Raw genomic sequence first — 20,902 nt, 5'->3', positions numbered from 1 at the left:
CCGGTGGCGGACACAAAGGGGCTGAGCTGGGCACTAGACTTGGGGGTTTTGTTTTAGTCACATGAAGCCGAGCAGCCAGTGAGCAGTCGGGGGAAGGGGCCGCGATCTGTCCGGGGCCCCGGCGGCTCGGGGAGCCCGGCGGTCGCCATTGCCTGGCACCGAGTAACGGGGCGTCCGAGGGCAGCACCGGCCCCCGTCTGCGGGCTGCTGGCGCTCGCCCGCCCGCCCGCCTGTTCGAAGCGCCGGCTCTGGCACTAACTGTGCACATCCCTCCGCTCACGTGGGGCCGGGACCGCTGCTCCCTCTCCTCGCCCGGGTTCTGCAGGAGGCTCTGCCGCTAGGTGCCCGGGAAGTAGCTGCCAGAGGTAACTCGCCCCCAGTGCGTGGGTTGCCGGGGGCTCGGTGGGTGCCCGCTAAAGCCTTTTGCTTCTCCAGGTCTGACCCCCTTGGCTTTGTGTCCCCGGGAGCTTAGCCTCTGCCCGAGGGAAGCAGGTGTGTGCTCGACCTCCCGGGAGCCCGGAGGTGCGGGGCCCCGCACGCACCCTTCTCGTGATGGGCAGCTGAGGGAGTCGGCGGAGCTAAAGGCTGCTTGTGGCCAGACTTCCGCAGACGACTCTCGTGTCGGGACCCATCCGTGGTTTACTGAGCCACCTTTAGTGGAAAACTTTTCTTGAACTCTTCGCAGTCATGTTGACATACATTTAGCTGGTGTATACAACTTAGGTGTAGGCTGCAAGTTTTATGTCCTCCTTCAGAAGTCATTAAGAAGTAACTCAAACAAGGGGACCCACCACCGCTGGGGGCCGGAATGATCGTCCTCTTTTGTACACAAGTCAATCATTTTAACAGAAATGCCAAAGCAACGTCTCATCTGGCCAGTCCCGACTAATGCCAGTCTTGTTGCATCTTGATGATAGATTAGATTGGCTTTAATAGAATATTGCCTCTCTGCAGTAGCTTAGGCTTTTTTTTTTTTTTTTTTTAATATATATGTCAGAAAACATTTCAAAAAATAGACAACTCAAATTGCTCAAAAAAAGGAATCTGGCTGTTTGCCTTCAGTGCCATATGTAAGTATCCAGGGAACTTGATGGCTGCAATATTGCATTAGTAGGTTTGGTAAGAAAAAAATCAGTTTTTATAAAGTTATAATTTAGACATTTTAATAGGTGAAACATGAAGGCTTGACTAATATTAATAAAATGATATGTATATTGCTGTTAAAATCATAGTATTGTAAATTTTAGAATTCCTAACATGACTTAAAGTTATACTGCACTTATGACTTTGTGTATTGATAATAACTAATATTTGAAGTACAAAATTTGGAAACGACTAATGTTTTGGCCAGATCACATTAACAAATTAAAATGATTGAAAGGATGCTTAAACACATTGCAATCACTAACTTGAGATCTCTGTTCAAATTAAAATTTGGACTTTTCACCTTTACCTAAAACTTCCATTTTCCGTGTGTGTGTGTGTTTTCCCCCCAGATTTTCCCCCTTTTAGCTTTTTTCCTAACAGAGCATTCTTCTTATATTAATGAATAGGACTTATATTAACACATTGACAAGTGTATTACTGAATCATAGTTTTAGAATGGAAGGAATCTCAAGGAACACTAGTCTCACCTCTTTTATGCTATATTAAGGGTCAGAGATGATTAAGTTGGCATAATGGAATATTCTCTCTCAGCTTCTTCCCCATTGCTCTTTTCATTGCTTATGTTTTCTGGTATTAGAATGCGACTGTCTACAACTAACAGTGGTTAAATAAAATAAGGGAGTATGTTTGAGAATATGTGTTAGATACTGTAATATTCATGAGAACTGTGATAATAACTTAAACACTTATTTAATGAGATATGATGACTTAGGTTTTAAAGTGATTTTCATTAAAACCAATTTAATACAAAATAACAGACATTTCAGATAGTTTCACAGCAATATTGTGTTTTAATTGGGGGTTTTCAAAAAGCAATTATGATCCATAAATTAAAAAACAGCCCTAGCCGGTTTGGCTAGGTGGATAGAGCATTGGCCTGCGGACTGAAGGGTCCCAGATTCAGTCTGGTCAAGGGCACATGCCCGGGTTGTGGGCTCGATCCCCAGTTGGGGGCATGTAGGAGGCAGCTGATCAGTGATTCTCAACATTGATGTTTCTCTCTCTCTCTCCCTCTTCCTTCCTCTCTGAAATCTCAAATAAAAATATATATTTAAAAAACAAATAAAAAAAACAGGTAGCTTGATAGACTTCTTGAAAAGTTTGAGATAACTGTCATTACTACCAGTTATTACCTAAGAAATGAGATGCATGCTGAAAACAATGGTGCTAGTGCCTTTCATTTTGTAATAGGGTTGTAGTTGTGTAATGGACTTGCTACTTTGGCCCTATTTAAAAACAACTTAACACTAATTACTACTGAGTAGTATATCTGTAAGTTCTGACAGAAATTAAACAAGTAGTAAAATCATTTATGGTGAAGTATCACAATTTAACTTTTTGGATATCAAATTTAACAAAAACAGTTAAATCATGTTGAGGTTTTAAAGCTTTTATGAGTCATTTAAGGTACATTTAAATCATTGACTTTTCTAAGAAAGTTGATAAGCTATTTTTAAATTTTCACCACTATGTAAGTGAGTGGGTTTAATTACACACTAGCCTTGTGATAATTAACACTACTCCCAGATTATTTGTAATTATAAAATGACTCCATCACCTGCAAACCTTACATATTTAACAAGTTTAATTTGTCATTCAGGTTATAAGAGGGAGAGTTTTGGTTGTGGTTGAATTGAGACACTCATAGTACAAGGAGAAAAGACTCCTTTAGAAGTGATTGGATGATACCTGAAATTTAGAGAAATTGGTTGTCAGAAAACATCAAGTTCACCTTTCTCTCATTCCATATACACATTTAGGGTTACTTATTTAGACTCTCAGATTGTGATTCCAAAGGAAAAGAGTGGGTCTTAGTCTTGTAGGAATGTGTTTTTCATAACTGGTTTGCAGGCATATCTTAAAGCAACTGTAGTTTGCACCAAATTTAGAAATTGGTATGTTGAATTATCCAGTCCTAATTTTATAGAACCCTAATTTTAGGAGTTCCTCCCCCCTTTTCTTCTTAAAGTAAGGGAGAGAGGGGGAGAGAGAGAAAGAAACATCAGTGTGATAGAGAAACATCGATGAGCTGCTTCCTCCACAAACCCAACTAGAGATCACACTCACAGCCTAGGTATGTGCCTTGCCTGGGAATCAAACCCACAACTTGTTGGTGTATGGGACTACACTCCAACCAACTGACCCACCCAGCCGGGACGAGAATGTCTGTTTTGTAGGTGGAGGATCTGTAAATATTGCACAAAATTAATGAGATGTAGCACTGACTGAAGCAGTTCTAGAAGTACACTGTGTCTTTTAATTCAGGTTTATTAGAGAAAGTATGTTTGAGATTACTTGTTAATTAGATACTATTATATTAATGAGAACTTTTGTGACAATAACTTAAAAAAACTAATTTAATGAGATATGATGACTTAGTTTTTAAAGTGCAAACCATTTACACCATTGAATTTTGAGAGAATTGAGAATACTCAAACTGATTCTAGCACTGGCTCACCCTGCTGGTTGGCTGAAATATTTCTTTTTCCTGTCATAAAAAAAAAATACATAAAGATCATTTGAGACCTAGAAGGTAGAACACCAAATTCAATTCAGGAGATGGTGCCTTTATGAAAAAGTTTTTATCTCAAGGGCCTCAGTCGCTCTAACGTTTAATTTTTTTCTTAGATCTGCCAAAGTTGAACTGTAGAGTTGCTGTCTTTGAATTTACTGGGAACTCTTACTGTGATTATGGGAAATTAGCATTATTTAGGACATCCTTTGACAATTAGCTAGAAAAACAAGAGTCCTGTGAGATAACTTTCCAGGAAGAGAAAAGCAGAGGTTTTCAAGAGGGAGAGAAGGAGCCTGTCAGGACAGAAGCAGCAGCAGTGCAAACTTCTCTTGACTGGGGGAAAATGAGATTGGATTAAGGTTAGTGTTTCCATGGGATTTCCTTTACACTCTCCCTCTACCGATTTTTGTTCTACTCTGTGTCTACAAGCTGTAGCTTTCCCATTTCACTTGGGATTCTGGGAAATGTGATCTTGTAAGTAACTTTGTGAAAAGTACAGATGTTATTTGTTCTTTGAAATTTTAATCTGTTAGTCTAGATTGGTGCAATTGAAGTTGGTTAGAGAAATACAGATTTTAGGTATTGCCTTTTACTATGTATATATCATTCATTGAAGTTGCAAATACAGCTTCGAAGACTTCTTGTACAAAGTCCAGAAACTTAAAGGTTATGAGCCAAACAGGTTAATTTAAAATAAAAAATGAATAAAGTATTAGGATGAAAGTAATTTATAGTTTACAAAGCATATTTACCTATGTTTCATCAATTATTTATCAAACTTTTAAGCGATTAACATTTTTTTATTGATTTCAGAGAGGAAGGAAGAGGGGGAAAGAGGGAGAAACATCGATGAGAGAGAATCAGCGATTGGTTGCCTCCTGCATGCCCCCTACTGGGGATTGAGCCTGCAACCCATCCCAAATCGGACCTTGACCTTCCAGTTCATGGGTGGATGCTCAACCATTGAGCCACACTTTCCAGGCATGATTAACATTTTTATCCTTTCATGTTGTTCATCCTTTTACTCAAAAGCCTAATGCATATCTTTTTCATCAGTTTCTTAAGGGAGACGTTAAATATAACTAGTACTTTCAAAACACCATTTATTGGGGAGGAGTGATTTCTAATTGTTAAATGGTTTGTGAAGGTGGATAAAAGCCTTGCCAAAGTTGGAATTAATTTCCTGTTGCTTACTATCTACTTACCAAATAATACACACACACACACAGACACCAGCACACACACATGTGTGTGTATATATACAGAAAGTCATAGTTGCATTTATAATTATGTATAAACTAGAGGTCCAATGCACCAATTTGTGCACCAGTGGGGTCCCTTGGTCTGGCCTGCAGGATTGGGCCAAAACTGGCTCCCTGACATCCTCCCAGGGGTCCCGGATTGCGAGAGGGCACAGGCCAGGCCGAGGGACCCCACTGGTGCATGATCGGGATGGGGGAAGGATGTGGGAGGTTGGCCAGCCAGGGAGGGACTGCGGGAGGGCTCCAGGCCGGACCCCAGCAGCAAGCTAACTTACTGGTCGGAGTGTCTGCCCCCTGGTGCACGTCATAGCGAGTGGTTGAGTGGCCTTAGCATATCATTAGCATATTATGCTTTGATTGGTTGAACAGCCGATCAGACACTTAGCATATTAGGCTTTTATTATATAGGATAAAGAGGCAGGATAAGATAAGCTTTAAAAGTGTAAGCCTTGAAGTAAAATTGGTGGGGTTAAAATCTAGCTATGTGAGCACTAGGCAAATGGTAATGGTAAATGATAATACCATGTAAATCCTATATAATAAAAGTCTAATATGCTAAGTGTCCGGTCAACCGGTTGGCCGTTCAACCAATCAAAGCATGATATGCTAAGGCCACTCAACCGCTCGCTATGACGTGCACTGACCACCAGGGGGGCAGATGCTCTGATGCTCCGACCAGTAGGTTAGCTTGCTTCTGGGGTCCGGCTGATTGGGACTGAGTGAGATGGGCTGGACATACCCTGGAGCCCTCCTGCAGTCCCTCCCCAGCTGGCTAACCTGTGTCTCTCCCTGGCCCTGATTGTGCACCAGTGGGGTCCCTTGGACGGACTGGCCTGTGCCCTCTCGCAATCTGGGACCCCTCGGGAGATGTTGGTTTTGGCTTGATCCTGCAGGCCGACACCCCACTGGTGCACGAATTCGTGCACTGGGCCTCTAGTAATTTATATAAAGTACTTAGCTTTCTAGTATCTTTTAGAATAAAAATAGTTGTTATCATTGTTTAATTATTTTTTCTACTGTAACTTGAAATTATTTACCTGAGTGATTTGGATTTATATACCTTTGCTAATGTTTTAGACTCCTATTTACAAAGGCAAGGTTGTTAAAAAGGAAGTCAGACGTAGGTATCACAGTGTGGCTTCTCCAGTTTTAGCTGTTCAGTACTTCAGGAACACATACCATTTTCTGACCATCAGCTGATGAATAAATGCACTTGGAATGAGTACGTTTTAGTGAAATTATTTCCCAACCAGTGTGTTGGTTTGTCTTTGTTACAACATCCTTAATTTCTTTATCCTTTAAATTGTTGACCATGAGTATGGTAGTGACCGTTAGTAGAGAGACTAGGGTTGTGTAGCTATGTGTATTTGTATGTAATGTACATCTGGATGAGAGTAAAGAGTAGCCTCAACAGTAGTTAGGTTGAGGAGAGGCATGCTATTTTTTCTTATTTTTTTAATTCTCCCCCAAGGATATTTTTTCCAATTGATTTTTAGAGAGGATGAAAGGGAAGGGGGGCGGGAGAGAGAGAGAGAGAAACATCGATGTGAGAGTGACACATCAATTGATTGGTTGCCTCCTGCATGCACCTTGACTGGAGCTGGGGAGCAGACCAACACCAGGTACATGCCCTTGACCCTTTGATCCGTGGGCCAATGCTCTAACCATTCTGCTACTGGCCAGGGTAAGACATGCTATCCTTTTCATTGCTTAGTCTGAATTGGGGAATTTTCCCAGACAGCATTTCCTTTTGCATTTTTCCTCTCCATACTTTGTATATCTGGGCTAGTATGGTCTTAAACTTATTTTCCTCTTTAATTTTTTTCTACTGTCTACCTCCTCCCACCACTGTCATAAATTTTAAGTTATAAAAATATTTGTAGTAGTAAAAGTAATTTAAAGTTCACATGATAGGTATGAATAGGAAATAATAGAAGTTTCATATATGCTTAAAAAGTATTTTCAGCAGTTTGGAAAATGAAAGGGGGAGAGAAATTCATCTCTAATTTTATGATCATCACCGTATAATCATTAGTATTAAAGGGAAGGGAGATAAGACTGACATTAATTAACCATCTATTGTGTTCCTTTTAATAATACTGTGATGTATATACATTTCCACTTTATATGCAAGAAAACAAACTCAGACTCAAGCCACAAAGATAATAAATAATAGAGCAGCCAAGTTTAAATCTAGGCGTGTCTTGATTTTACAGATGGGATCTTTATTTTGTCTTGTCCTTTCTTTCTATATGTCTATCCTTAAACCCAGCAATCTTCAACCTTTTTCATCTCATGGCACACACAAACTGATTACTAAAACTCTGCCATACACACACACAAATTTTTTTTTTTTGCCTGTTTGACAAAAATAATGTAAGTTTGATTCATTTATATATACCAGATGGCTATTGTTGTAATGGCTATTGTCTTTTTTTTTTTTTTAATCTAAGGGGAAATAGGTTAGTGCCCCTAACTAAATATAGTCAGAATGTTTTAAAAATTCTTTTGGCCTACTTTTGCAGCACACCTTTTGGAAATCGCTGTTTTAACCTAATTAATGCAATTTGTAAATTTCATCTCCTACTTATAAAACTTAACATTATAAAAGCTTTTTTTTTTTTTTTTTTTTTTTTTTTTTTTTTTTTGCCTATTCTCATTTCAAGTGGTGTCTTATTGCCCACATTGTTTATTCATACTACCATATAAAGGCTCTTTGTTTTGGCTGCTAGACTTTGGTATAGAGATATTGGTCAAAATGGAAGCTGCCTTTTTTTTTTTTTACTAAGTGACTAGGGTGAAAAATAATCTAGATTTATCAGAACTAATATTCTGGGATTAGAAATGCTATTGCTTTAATAACACTATCCTTTCTGGTGCAACATTTAACTCAAAATTGATATATAAAATGTAGATGACATTTTCAATTTATAGCTATATGAAAACAAAACTTCTCTTATATTTTCATGCTTTGAAATGCCTTAACCTTTCCCGTAAAAAATCTTTTAAAAATGTTATTAAAATTATATAGGCACTTAAATCCTGTTTAATTACTATTAGTAATTCCTAATTTAATACACTTTAATTTGTTAAAAGAAAAAAAAACTTTATTTGGTTTTTACACAGTCATTGGGTGGATGACATACACTAAAAGATAATTTGTGGGGCATTTATAAATTGTATAGGTCAGCACTACCCAAAAGAAATACTGTATGTTACAAATATGGTTTAAAATTTTCTGTAGCCACATTAAAAAATAAAAAGAAACAGGTAAAATTAATCCTATTAATGTATTTTATTTAACCCATTATATTCAAAACATTTCAATGTTAACATGATTGAGATATTTTACTATTTTTTCCCCTATACCAAGTATTCAGAATTGATGTGTGTTTCTTATGACACATCTCAGTTCAAACTAGTTATATTTCAAATGCTCACTAGTTACATATAGTGCAGATATAGGAAGTTTTGTACAACTTCCATTTAATATTCACTCAATTATATATGTCACAAGGGCGGCATCAGGATTTTAGAGATGGTTAGGTAGAGCATGGCCAAAAAAAAAGGCTGGGAACTACTGATATAAATATACCAGGTAACTTCTATTCCCATGAAGATGTAACATTTTCTGCACAGAAAAAGGGGCTTCTTGCTCCCTTCTATTAATTCCCCCTTAAAGAAGAAACACTATTCTGACCTCTGTCACCATAAATAAGTTTGTCTTATTTTTGAACTTGCTTATGGCATATTTTGTTTTTTCTAAGGGTAGTGAGAATTAATCCCAATCTGCCTCTTTTCTGTCTTTGTTTGACATTGTTGTATGAATTTGGATGTAAATCAGATGATAGGTTGTTGGTACATGACCCTTCTGTTTTTTTCCAGTGTGGTTATGTCAAGATGAGAGAGATGTTTCTTAGATTTCATGAATAGTAACCCTTTAGAGGTTAGCTTTATGACTAAAAAAATTGTTTAGAATATAGAAATTAAAATTGCTTACACAGATAACATGGTTGTCTGTCTTGCTTTTATTACAATATTCTCTAGGCCTATAGCCAAGAAGTAGGTAGAGGAGGTCTTGGGTTGCCTCCTTATATAGATGCCTTTTGGAAACTTTTTAAAGTAGCTTCTAGGCATTATGTAGGTTAGCTTTTAGGCATTTCAGGTTATTTAAAAAGGTATTTGAGTATTTCTGATTGTGATTGTAGGGGTAAGAATAAAATAATATACTTACGTTTATAGGTAAGTATCCACTCTCAACCAGAAATATTTTTTTGTTTAATAAAAAAAATTGTATCTACTTAGAAGTATTCATAATGTCAACAAAGCAGTTGCAACTTTTTTTTTGCAATTACAGAGTGATACCCAGTTAATAGAGCGACAATTATTTTGTATAAGCTGTATCAGAGACAACTGAAGATGAATAAACTACCATCCCCATAAATAACCAATTTGTGCTGTGCACCTAGAAGAACCTGCTTTAAATTTCCATGCCAATTTACGACCCCCATACTGTACCAGGGAAGGTTAGTGGCTACTGAAAATACCACCAGGACAGGGCTATCTAATCCTGTAGTGTGTTAACTATACAAAAAGACACTACAGTCAAATCTACCATTTCCATTTTTTTCTTTAAAAGGAGTAGTTCTGTAAATGCTTTATAGACAAGAAGAAATGCACTAGAACCAACTTATTCATCATCTTCTCCTCTTCATCTTCCTCCTCCTTTTTTTCTTGCTTTTTTCAGCCTTGACAACTCCCTTTTTGGATACTCAGGCTTTCCTTTAGCTCAATATGCAGCAATATCCTTTTTGTATTTCTCCTTCAGCTTAGGAGCCTTCTTTTCATAAAGGCTGCTTGTTATCTGCAACAGTGTTATTCCACATCTTTCCCAGCTTCTTTCCCGGCAACCAGTGGGTAGGCCGGGATGCTCTCCTTTGTTTAAAGGAGACCTCTTGGGTGCATTGGGATCCTTGAATTTCTTTTTGTTTCCCTTTTAGGAGGGATATAAGTTTTCATTTCTCTCTCATAGCGGGCCTTGTTCGTCTTTGCCCTGTCTTCAAATTTTCCTTTCTTAGTAGACACGGTCTTCCATCTCTCTGAGCATTTCTTAGAAAACTTTGAGAAGTTGACTGAAGCATCTGGGTGCTGCTGCTTGTGTTCCTCTTAGCAAGTTTGCACAAAGAAAGCATACGATGCTCGGCCTCTTAGGATCGCCTTTTATTTTTACTCCTAATTAATTTTCCTCAGCAAGCACAATCACCCAGTGCCCAGCCAGCTCACACTTGCCCTGGTATTGTCTCTATGGAGCTCAATTGACTGCAATGGCTGTCTCAACCAGAAAGATTTTGACACTTTTATGAGTAAAGAACTAAAATGTTACCTTAAGGACAGTTGCACAAAAAACTAAAATCCATGAAGGACACTTTATAAAATGCAAACTGAAATGAATTTTTTTTAAAAATTTTTTTATTGATTGATTTTTAGAGAGGGAGAGGGATAGAAACATCAATTTGTTGTTCCACTTATTTTTTTTAATATATATTTTTTATTGATTTCAGAGAGGAAGGGAGGTAGAGAGATAGAAACATCGATGATGAGAAAGAATCATTGATTGGTTGCCTCCTGCAAGCTCCCCACTGCGGGGGATGGAGCCCACAACCCCGGTATGTGCCCTTAGCCTGAATCGAACCTGGGACCCTGTAGTCCGCAGGCCCATGCTCTATCCAATGAGCCAAACCGGCGAAGGCTGAAATGGGATTATTGGTCATGATTTTAACTTCTAGTACTTGAATCAGTTTTATTTTTCAAATGGAAATAATGGTTACAGCATTGTTTTTGTTTGTTTGTTTGTTTTTAAATATATTTTATTGATTTTTTACAGAGAGGAAGGGAGAGGGACAGAGAGTTAGAAACATCGATGAGAGAGAAACATCGACCAGCTGCCTCCTGCACATCTCCTACTGGGGATGTGCCCACAACCAACGTACGTGCCCTTGACCGGAATCGAACCCGGGACCCTTCAGTCCGCAGGCCGACGCTCTATCCACTGAGCCAAACCGGTTTCGGCATACAGCATTGTTTTTTATAAATGTAGAGCAGCAGAAGTCTTAGTATATGTAGTATAACAATTGGTACTTTAGGGAGGAGGATTTTTTTCTTTAATATGTATTATAAAAAGAGTTCTAAAAAGTACATAACAATGAAAATATGAGTCTTCATTCTAGTATGCCTAGTTTCGAGGAATAGATGTTTTGTATATTATGTAGAATGGACATGAAAATACTTTCTCATTAACACTTGAATTATGAATGCTTTTGAGGTTATGAATAAAAATGTATAAAGAAGTTGTTGTTTTAATTTGTAATAAGTTTGCCTAATACACTCTTGCTCCAAGAATTTTAAAAGTTGTCTTGAAGAGCCTTGGCTGGCTCAGTTGGTTAAGCGTTGTCCTGTGCACTGAATGAAGGTTATCAATACAATTTCTAGTCAGAGCACATGCCCAGGTTTTGGGCTCCATTCAAGTCAGGGTTTGTGCGGGTGGCAACTGATGGGATGGATGTTTCTCTCTCACATCAATGTTTCTCTCTCTCCCCCTCTCCTTTCCCATCTAAAATAAACTTAAAAAATAGTTGTCTTAAGAAATAAAACTGAATCTGTCAGCTTTTCTTACATAGGTTTTGTATTTGACAAGTGTAGAAGGCTAAAGCAAAATTGGTTAGATTAGCCCTAGCTGGTTTGGATCAGTGGATAGAGCGTTGGCCTGAAGACTGAAGTGTCCCAGGTTTGATTCTGGTGAAGGGCACATGCCTGGGTTGCCGGCTCAGTCCCCAGTGGGGGACATGCAGGAGGCAGCTGATCCAATTATTCTCTCTCATCATTGATATTTCTTTTTCTCTCTCTCCTTTCCTCTCTGAAATAAATAAAAATAGGTATTTTAAAATATTGGTTAGATTAGACTTTGAAAAAGTATGTTTATTATCTACAAAATATTAAGACTTTATATCCTTTTTGGATAGATTTTAAAATTAAAAATAATTAGAATGTTATTAATAGCATTAAGAGTTGACTTCTATGTGTAGAAAAAATACACTTAAGGGTATGTTCTATGTTTCTGTGTTTTGACAAAAATGAATGTTATATTTGAATTTAGTTTTTGTATTCAGAAAAAAAACACCTTGTTTATCTAGTTGTATTTTCTCTAACCTTCTCTTGTTTTAATTGAGTTAGGTATTATTCATTTACAAGGGGTAAGAATGGGAATGCTATACACAGCAAAGGATATGGTTCCTGCTCTTAAGATCTCATGATCTAAGACAACTTGAAGAGCACTTAAAATGAAACATTTAAATTACTGAGCTGGCATAAAATAATATGAATAGTATGTAGTAAGACTGAATTAATAAAGCTTTTTGGCAAAAAACTTTTAATCTATATTTTGAAGAAGTGGTCTATTAGATTGATGGAGAGGGAAGGGAATATCAGAAAAAGGGAAAGGCATGTTGGCAATTGTGGAATGTGTAAATATTTTCCTTGCTTGAAGTAAAGTGTTTTATACGAATTTAATGAAAAATAAAGTTGATAAGATTGTGTGGCCTGAGCTGAGAATCTAAAGAAGTTTGGATTAGAAATTAGAAATGAGGAGTTCTACTGAAGGTCATTGAACAGAAATACAAGAAGAAAAATGAGAATATTAACAGCCAGATATAACATGATTGGGGAAAAGATTGAAGTGAGAAAGGCCAGTTAGAGGTAATTATTTTGAGATTTATATTTAAAAGTAAGGACGGGTAGTTTTAAAGTAAAGAAGGTGAAATGCATGCCTCCTACATTTATGTAGTGCAAAGTTAAAATAAGAATGGAACAATTTTATTTTCTTCTGGTATTGAAAATAAATTTACTTGGTCATACAGTTTGCAAGTAAGTAATTAACACTAATTGAGGCTATCTGCTTTGTTCTATAAAAAAGTAATGAATTTTTTTTCAAGTTTGATTTGAAAACTAAGTAAAACCCCAGAAAGTTATGCCGTAGTGGTATTTTCTGAGTTGCTAGTACTTTGGACTTAAGAAAAAAACAAACTTGAGATGAATACTAAAAAGAGCTTCTATTGTAATTCTGTGTTTTGGGTTATAGTGGTACATTTTAGCCATGTTTTCAGAGACATTCTAATTGGTATAAGAGTTGGTGGACAAATGGGTGATAAGAAAATTAGTAATCTGGAGTATACCAAGATTTAAATTTGTTTTAAAATAGTTACTTGTTTTAACATTTAGGAATAGTTAAAAGCACATAGCTTTTATAGGAGGGAAAAATCCCTAATATATAGTTCCCTAATAATACTCTGGGCTGTAGTATTTTTTTATATTTATTATTTAAGATATTTATTTTTAATGAATTTTCAAAGTTTTTAAATTGTATACTATTCCTTATAATGAATACGTTTATTAAAATAGAAAATGTAGAACAATATGAAAAAGTTACTTGAGTAATATAACTTAAAGAATGTTTTTCTGTCTTTTTTAGAGTTAATAAATACAACAGTGTTTGGGAGTTAATAGAGTCTTAGCATTCTGAGAATAGTATGTTAGGCCTTTTTTAAAAGTCCTTATCTGAGAATATGTTTGTATTGATTTTATAGAGAAATATCAATGTGAGAGAGAAACATTGATTGGCTGCCTCCTGTATGTGCCCTGACAGGGGATCAAACCCAAAACCTAGGTATGTGCCCTAATAGGGAATCAAACCCCAAACCTCTTCGTGTAGGGGATGATGCTCCTTCCAAGGGGGCCTGGGTGATAGTATGTTAGTCTTATTATGACAAGTTTACAATTGAAATTAATTAATTAATTAATTTATTTATTTATAGCTTTTAGAACAGAGAGGAGAGAGAGAAACATCGATTTGTTGTTTCACTTACTTATGCATTCATTGATTGATTCTTGTATGTGCTCTGACCGGGGATCGAACCAGCAACCTTGGAGTATCAGTATAATACTCTAACCCGCGGATCTACTCGGTGGCCAGAGCTCATGACAAGTTTACATTTTAACCGTTCTCTCAGTTAATAGGTTTCAGTTAGTAAATAAGTTAGTGAAGTTTTTGGTAACATGGTAAAATAGATACATTTGACTCCATCTAAGTTACCTGTTGAAGCAAATCAGCTAAAGCAGAAGAATAAGTTGTCTCATACTACCACTGGGAAAATAGATTTCATCCATATCTCTGAAATTTGGGGTGTCTGTATAGACAGTACGGATGAGAAGGGATGACAGCAGAACTATCTACTGTTCCCTGATTATTCTGATGAACTAGTGGTATTATAATAGGAAGCTTGCCTGAAAGCCCTGCCTTGAACCTCTTTCTTAAATAGTTTCCTGTTTATACCTATTTGTGCTACATACTTCTTGGAAATAGATGGATCCCACCTGTGTATGCTGCCTTGGGTGTCTGCAATCTGAAAAGCAATGAAAAATCACTTCATGCCTGAGGAGGGGGAGCACTGAAAGGGATGGAGACTAGGAAACCAAGTTGGCTTCCATATACGTTGATCCTGCTGGAACAGCTCACACAGGTGGAGAAGATAGAGATAACTTTCAGTGGCTTTGGGGTAACCAATATTCTTGTGCTATGTGAGTGAATGTTTTAATGGTGGCAGTTCCATTAACAGTAATGCAAACGGTATTCTAAGTAGATGTCCTTTAGTGTGGTATTGCTTGCCCAACCTACTCTTGGTGCATCCATCTTATTTTCCAAGCCCTCTTCACCAATTTTCCTGTCAAGTTTGACTACCTTATAGTTTTCCAATAGTTTTTTTCTTAATTTAACTGTAATTGATTTCCTCCGTCCTCTTTTCAAATTGGATTAAAAATCTTACTGTGTGGTTTTATGAGTTTTATCTAGGTCAGAATGACACAAACATTGAAAATAGGGAATGGCAAAAATAATACTAAAACTTGCAAGTTTCATTGACATCAAGCAAAGGATTAAACCTTTCTAGGGCAAAACTTTTGAGTGGAAAACATTTTTTAAATAAAATACTAGGACTGCTAAACAGTATCAGGCTTAAACTTTTGTGTGATAAACTCAAATAGTGTTAAAACATGAAGTAGTTTCTTTAGAGAAATTGGTAAAACTAGTTTTTTTTAGGAGACTTTAATTCACCTCTCAGAATTTAATAAATTAAGTAAACAAAAATTAAGGCTATAAAGATCTGAATAGCAGTATACTTTATTTAATAGAAGTATGTCAAACTTTGTTTCCAATAGAGAATACGCATTCTTCTCAAATTCCTGTGAATTCTTTTGAAACTGTCTTGGGCTTCAATGAGAATTTGAAATTTTAAATAAGAATAATTGAATAGGTCAGTATTTTTTTACTACAGTATAGTAAAACTAGATGTTAAAGCCACAATGAGACTACCTGCATGGTTGGGGTGTGTGCGGGAGGCAACCGATCATGTTTTTTTCTCACATCAATGTTTTTTTTTCTCTTCCCCCCTCCACCCCCCCTAAAAAATTAATAAACATATCCTTTGGTGAGGATTAAAAAAACAAAAACCTCTGTGTCTTACTAGAATTTGAACTTAAATTTCATACTATTTAGAAATGTATAACAATGAGGACATGACACATCAAAATTGATAGATGAATGAATATTCATTTAAACATGGTGGATTAAATAACCATTTACTTTTTTTTGGTATCAAATCTCTACTAGAATTGATTTTTTTTCTTTATTTAAAAAATAGGCATAAGTCAATGAAGGAAAAATACCACATGATCTCACTCATTCATGGTTAATAGAGACCATTATAAACTTTTGAACAATAATAGTTACAGAGGCAGAGCTGCCTCACACAGATTGTCAAACTGCAGCGGGAAGGCTGGGGAGGGTTGGGGGCAGGAGGGAGGGGGGTAAGAGATCAACTGAAGGACTTGTATGCATGCATATGAGCATAACCAATGAACATAAGGCACTGGGGGGTAGGGGAAGCCGGGGTATTGTTAAGGGTGGGGAAAAAAAAAGGACACATGTAATACCCTTTGTAATGCTTTAAGCAATAAAAAAAAAAATTAAAAAAATAAAATAAAATAAAAAATAGGCATAGATGTCAAGGGCAAAAAAAACTGGAAAGTTGATCACAACTAAAATTTTAGGAGCTAGAAAGCAACAAGTGGTAAATAACTTTTTAGATGTGAGAAAACTGAATTTATTAGTGGGGAAGTCCTAGAATTGGTGCTCTGTAGTCCTGGGATGCTTCAGTATTGGTGGCTGCAGGTACCTTGAAAGAATTGTCTAAAAGTCTATAATAAGTAAGTAACATATTACCAGGAAAGGGTCTCTTCAGGTTTCTTCTCTGATACAAAGGGATGATCTCTGTTCTTGTCACTGGGTACAGCTGGATTAAGGGTGCCATACTGACAGATAATTGAATAGAAATCTACATGTTGAAATGGGAATCACCCCAGCCTCTTTCTTTCTAGTTCTGAGAACACTGGGTGTTAGGCTCCTAATTCCAGAAGATGAGATTGGAAGATTCATCCTGTTACAGCAAACCTATGATCAGGGAGAAAAAGACCAAGTGATGATAACATGGCCCAGACTCATCATCCAACAGTGACACCTATAAACACAGAAATTGCAGCAACTTTTTTGTTTCATTTTAACGTATGAGATTAAGGATCGTTAAACGTTTTAGGATAATCTCTATGTGAAAGAGAAGGAGGAAATAGAAACAATTCAGGAAGAAAACTTTATTAAAAAAATTATTGATCAACAATAAAAACATATAAAAAGTTATTGATATATTTGGAAGGGGATAATTATATCTTTGAAACAAGAAAAACCAATCCTCAGAAAACAAAGCTCTTAGACATTTAGAACATGAAATAACAGAATTGGAAATACAGACCATGAAGGAAATTAAGAATAATGGAACCAGAGAACCAAGATGGCAGCATGGGTAAACGCCTGTACTTGCTGCCTCCCACAACCACTTCAGAATTACAACTAAAAGAACAACTACCACCCAGAGCCATGGGAAAGCTGGCTGAGTGGAAGCACTACAACTAGAGAGGTGAAGAAGAAAGCGCACTGAGACTGGTAGAAGGTGCAGAGGTGCGGGACGGGCTGGTCTGGGACCTGGGTGTGCCGCTTTTTTAATCTGGAGGGTGATTGCCTCTGTGGAGGCTGCTCTGAGGAGTGAGGAGTCCCAGCCCCACACCAAACCCCCACCCCCAGGTCCCAGAACTGGGGAAAAAAGTCCCTACAGGTAGTAAGAACTATGGACTGTAAAAACCAGTGCGGACTGGGGCTGAGTGACACACAGGCTGCTGGAGACAGCTGCTCCTCTTAAAAGGCCAGCACCGAACTGAATTTACAAGCTCCCGCTGGCTTTGAGCTCCAGTGCTGGGCGAGGCTCTGGGAGAACCAGACACATACAGGGAGAAACTGGACTGTCTGGCATCGGGGCAGGAACTCGGGGCGGCTTTCTTCTAGACAGAGGTGCTCGCCGCAGTCATTGTTCTCTTGCCTGGACCTCCTCGGTGCGGGGCTGACTGGAAGCCATTTCTGTTGGCTCCACCCAGAGATTCCCTAAGACCTTGCCCTACCCAATTTACAACCCCACCCAAGCTGTGCAACAGCTTTTGCATATGAATGGTCTGTCCTTTCTCAGGCGAAAACTCCATCAAACAAGCTGCAGCTGGGTCAGAGCTGCAAACCTATAAATAAAAGACCCCCAAAACTGCTACTGGCCCCAGCACTAGCCTACCTTGCTTCACAGCTGGGCCTTGTCTGGGCACTTCCAAACCCGATACAAAGAGGAGGAATCTGCAGATCTCTCTGTAGCTCCTGCTGGGTGGCCTCAGGCAGTGGCTCACTTTGTACCTCCCTGGAGACTCAAGAGCCAGTGTACCAGTGGTCAGTGTGAAACAGTACCAGATTACAACTCTTCACATCCATAAGTGACACACTCAAAGGGCAGATTCACTGAGCACCAAAGCCCCACTGAAGCAAGTCCTCCATAAGGGTGTCTCCTGCATAGCAGCTTTCCCATTGTAGTCGCAGCTAGACCCCACAGCCAATTGGCCTGGAGGTCAATTCCTCCCAGTGACGCCAATAGCAATCAAGGCTCAACTACAACAAAACTGTGCACACAGCCCACAAAGGGGTGCACCAAGAGTGTCCACCTCAGGTGATTGGAGAGGCTGAGCCACTGTGCCCTACTGCACAAGGCCACTCTTTTTTTTTTTTTTTTTTAATATATTTTTATTGATTTCAGAGAGGAATGGAGAGGGAGAGAGAGGTAGAAACATCAGTGATGAGAGGGAATCATCGATCGGCTGCCACCTGCACACCCCACACTGGGGATCGAGCCTGCAACCAAGGCACGTAACCCTGACCAGAATCGGACCCGGGACCCTTCCGTCCTCAGGCCAACACTCTATCCACTGAGCCAAACTGGCCAGGGCACAAGGCCACTCTTTCAACTCAAAGGAGACTTAGCAGCTACCCAATACATAGAAATGAACACAGGGAAGCAGCCAAAATGCAGAGACAAACATGTGACAAATGAAAGAAATGGAAGAAAGCAAATTACTCGATATAGAGTTCAAAACAACGTTTATAAGGTTACTCAGGAATCTTCTAGAAATCTCTGAGGAACTTAGACTTTCAAGGATCTTAGTGAAAATTTAAAAAATTAAAATTTTTTTAAAAATGGAAAAGGACCAGACCAGTCAGAAATTAGCATATACTGACTGAAATAAAGAATAATATACAGGGATTCAACAGTAAATTTGAGGATCCTAAGAATCAAATCAATGATTTGAAATACAAGGAAGCAAAAAACACCCAACCAGAAGAGCAAAACGAAAAAAGAGTAAAAAAAATATGAAGATGCCCTGACCGGTTTGGCTCAGTGGATGGAGCGTCGGCCTGCGGACTGAAAGGTCCCAGGGTCGATTCCAGTCAAGGGCATGTACCTTGGTTGTGGGCACATCCCCAGGAGGGGGTGTGCAGGAGGCAGCTGATCGATGTTTCTCTCTCATCGATGTTTCAAACTCTTTATCCCTCTCCCTTCCTTCTGTAAAAAATAAATAAAATATATATTTAGAAAAAATGAAGATAGTGTAAGGAGCCTTTGGGACAACTTCAAGCATACCAACATCTGAATTATGGGGGTGCCAGAAGAAGAGAGAGAGCAAGATACTGAAAACCTATTTGAAGAAATAATGACAGAAAACTTCCCCTACCTGTTGAAAGAAATAGACTTACAAGACCAGGAAATACAGAGAACTCCAAACAAGAGGAATCCAAAGAGGACCACACCAAGACACAATTAAAATGCCAAGGGCAAAAGACAGAGAATCTTAAAAGCAGCAAGAGAAAAACATTTACCTACAAGGGAATGCCCATACAACTGTCAGCTGATTTCTCAAAAGAAACTATGCAGGCCAGAAGGGAGTGGCCAGAAGTATTCAAAGTGGTAATAGCAAGCACCTACAACCAAGAATACTATACCCAGCAAAGCTATCATTTAGAATTGAAGGTCAGATAAAGAGCTTCACAGACAAGAAAAAACTAAAGGAGTTCATCACCACCAAACCACTCTTAAATGAAATGCTGAAGGGTATTCTTTAAGAAGAGGAGGAAGAAGAAAAAGGTAAAGATAAAAAATATGAACAATAAAGTGACAACAAATACATACCAACAAGTGAATCTAAAAATCAAATGAATAAAAAATCTGATGAACAGAATAAACTGGTGAATGGAATAGAATCAGGGGCATGGAAATGGAACAGACTGACAATTTTCAGAGGGAAGGGGTTGGGGGGATGCGAGAAGAGATTAGACAGAGGTCTTATATGCATGTATGCATTACCTGTGGACATAGACAATAGGGTGGCAAGGGCCTGGGATGGGGTGGGAACCTGGTGGAGGGAAGCTATGGGAGGAAAATAGAGGGACATCTGTAATAATCTCAACAATTAAGATTTAAAAAAAAAAATAAGGATGTCACGTTAAAAAAAAAAATAATAATGGAACCAGCCCGGCCAGGTGTGGCTCAGGTGTTTAACATCAATCCAGGAACCAGAAGGTCACTGAATCCCATATATCATGGTAAATTTCAGACACCAGAAATAAAGGGGAAAATCCTAAAAGCTTTTGGGTATAGAGTATATAAAAGAGATTAGGGCCCTTCCTGGTTTGGCTTAGTGGATAGAGCGTTGGCCTGCAGACTGAAGGGTCCTGGGTTCGATTCCAGTCAAGGGCACATGCCTGGGTTGCGGGCTCAGTCCTCGTTAGGGGGTGTGCAGGAGGCAGCCAATCAGTGATTCCCTCTCTGAAATCAATACACACACACAAACACACACACACACACTATATATATATATATATTAGAAGCCCGTTGCACGAAGATTCGTGCAATGGGCCTTCCTTCCCCAGGCTGCTGGCACCGGTTTGCTTCTGGAACCCAGGACCCAGGCCTTTGGTCCAGCCACAGTGGAGAAGCCAAGCCTCTTCAGTCTTCAGTCATTTTTTTTTTAAAATATATTTTATTGATTTTTTTTTTACAGAGAGGAGGGGAGAGAGAGAGTCAGAAACATCGATGAGAGAGAAACATCAATCAGCTGCCTCCTGCACATCTACTGGTGATGTGCCCGCAACCCAGGTACATGCCCTTGACCAGAATCAAACCCGGAACCTTTCAGTCCGCAGGCTGACGCTCTATCCACTGAGCCAAACTGGTTTCGGCTCAGTCTTCAGTCTATAGTCTTCACTCTGGCCAGAGCCTTCAGTCTTCGCTCCATGCCTGTGTATGCAAATTAACTGCCATCTTTGTTGGGTTAATTTGCATAGTTGCTCAGATTGGCTGGTGGGCGTAGCAGAGTGACACCAATTTGCATGTTTCTCTTTTATTAGTGTAGATACAATTAGGAATCACTAACTTTA

The 20,902-nt window shown here is 38.5% G+C and overlaps 1 protein-coding gene and 1 pseudogene across 1 annotated transcript in view; one reads left to right on the top strand and one right to left on the bottom strand.

Moving 5' to 3' along the window:
• The first annotated feature begins 333 nt into the window (after positions 1-333).
• Positions 334-20,902, top strand: part of ZNF644 (zinc finger protein 644) — a 122,352-nt gene continuing 101,783 nt past the window's right edge. The window contains 1 exon segment of the mRNA XM_070405579.1: positions 334-365. The gene's annotated coding sequence lies outside the window, so the exon portion shown is untranslated.
• LOC139002438 (high mobility group protein B1 pseudogene) lies at positions 9,577-16,361 on the bottom strand (annotated as a pseudogene).

Source organism: Myotis yumanensis, unplaced genomic scaffold (genome assembly GCF_028538775.1).
Source record: "Myotis yumanensis isolate MYYU_CA2020_CCGP unplaced genomic scaffold, mMyoYum1.0.hap1 SCAF_2, whole genome shotgun sequence".
In the NCBI taxonomy this organism is placed as follows: domain Eukaryota; kingdom Metazoa; phylum Chordata; class Mammalia; order Chiroptera; family Vespertilionidae; genus Myotis; species Myotis yumanensis.
The sequence above is the reverse complement of the archived record's forward strand: the minus strand, read 5'-3'. Positions and strand labels throughout refer to the sequence as shown.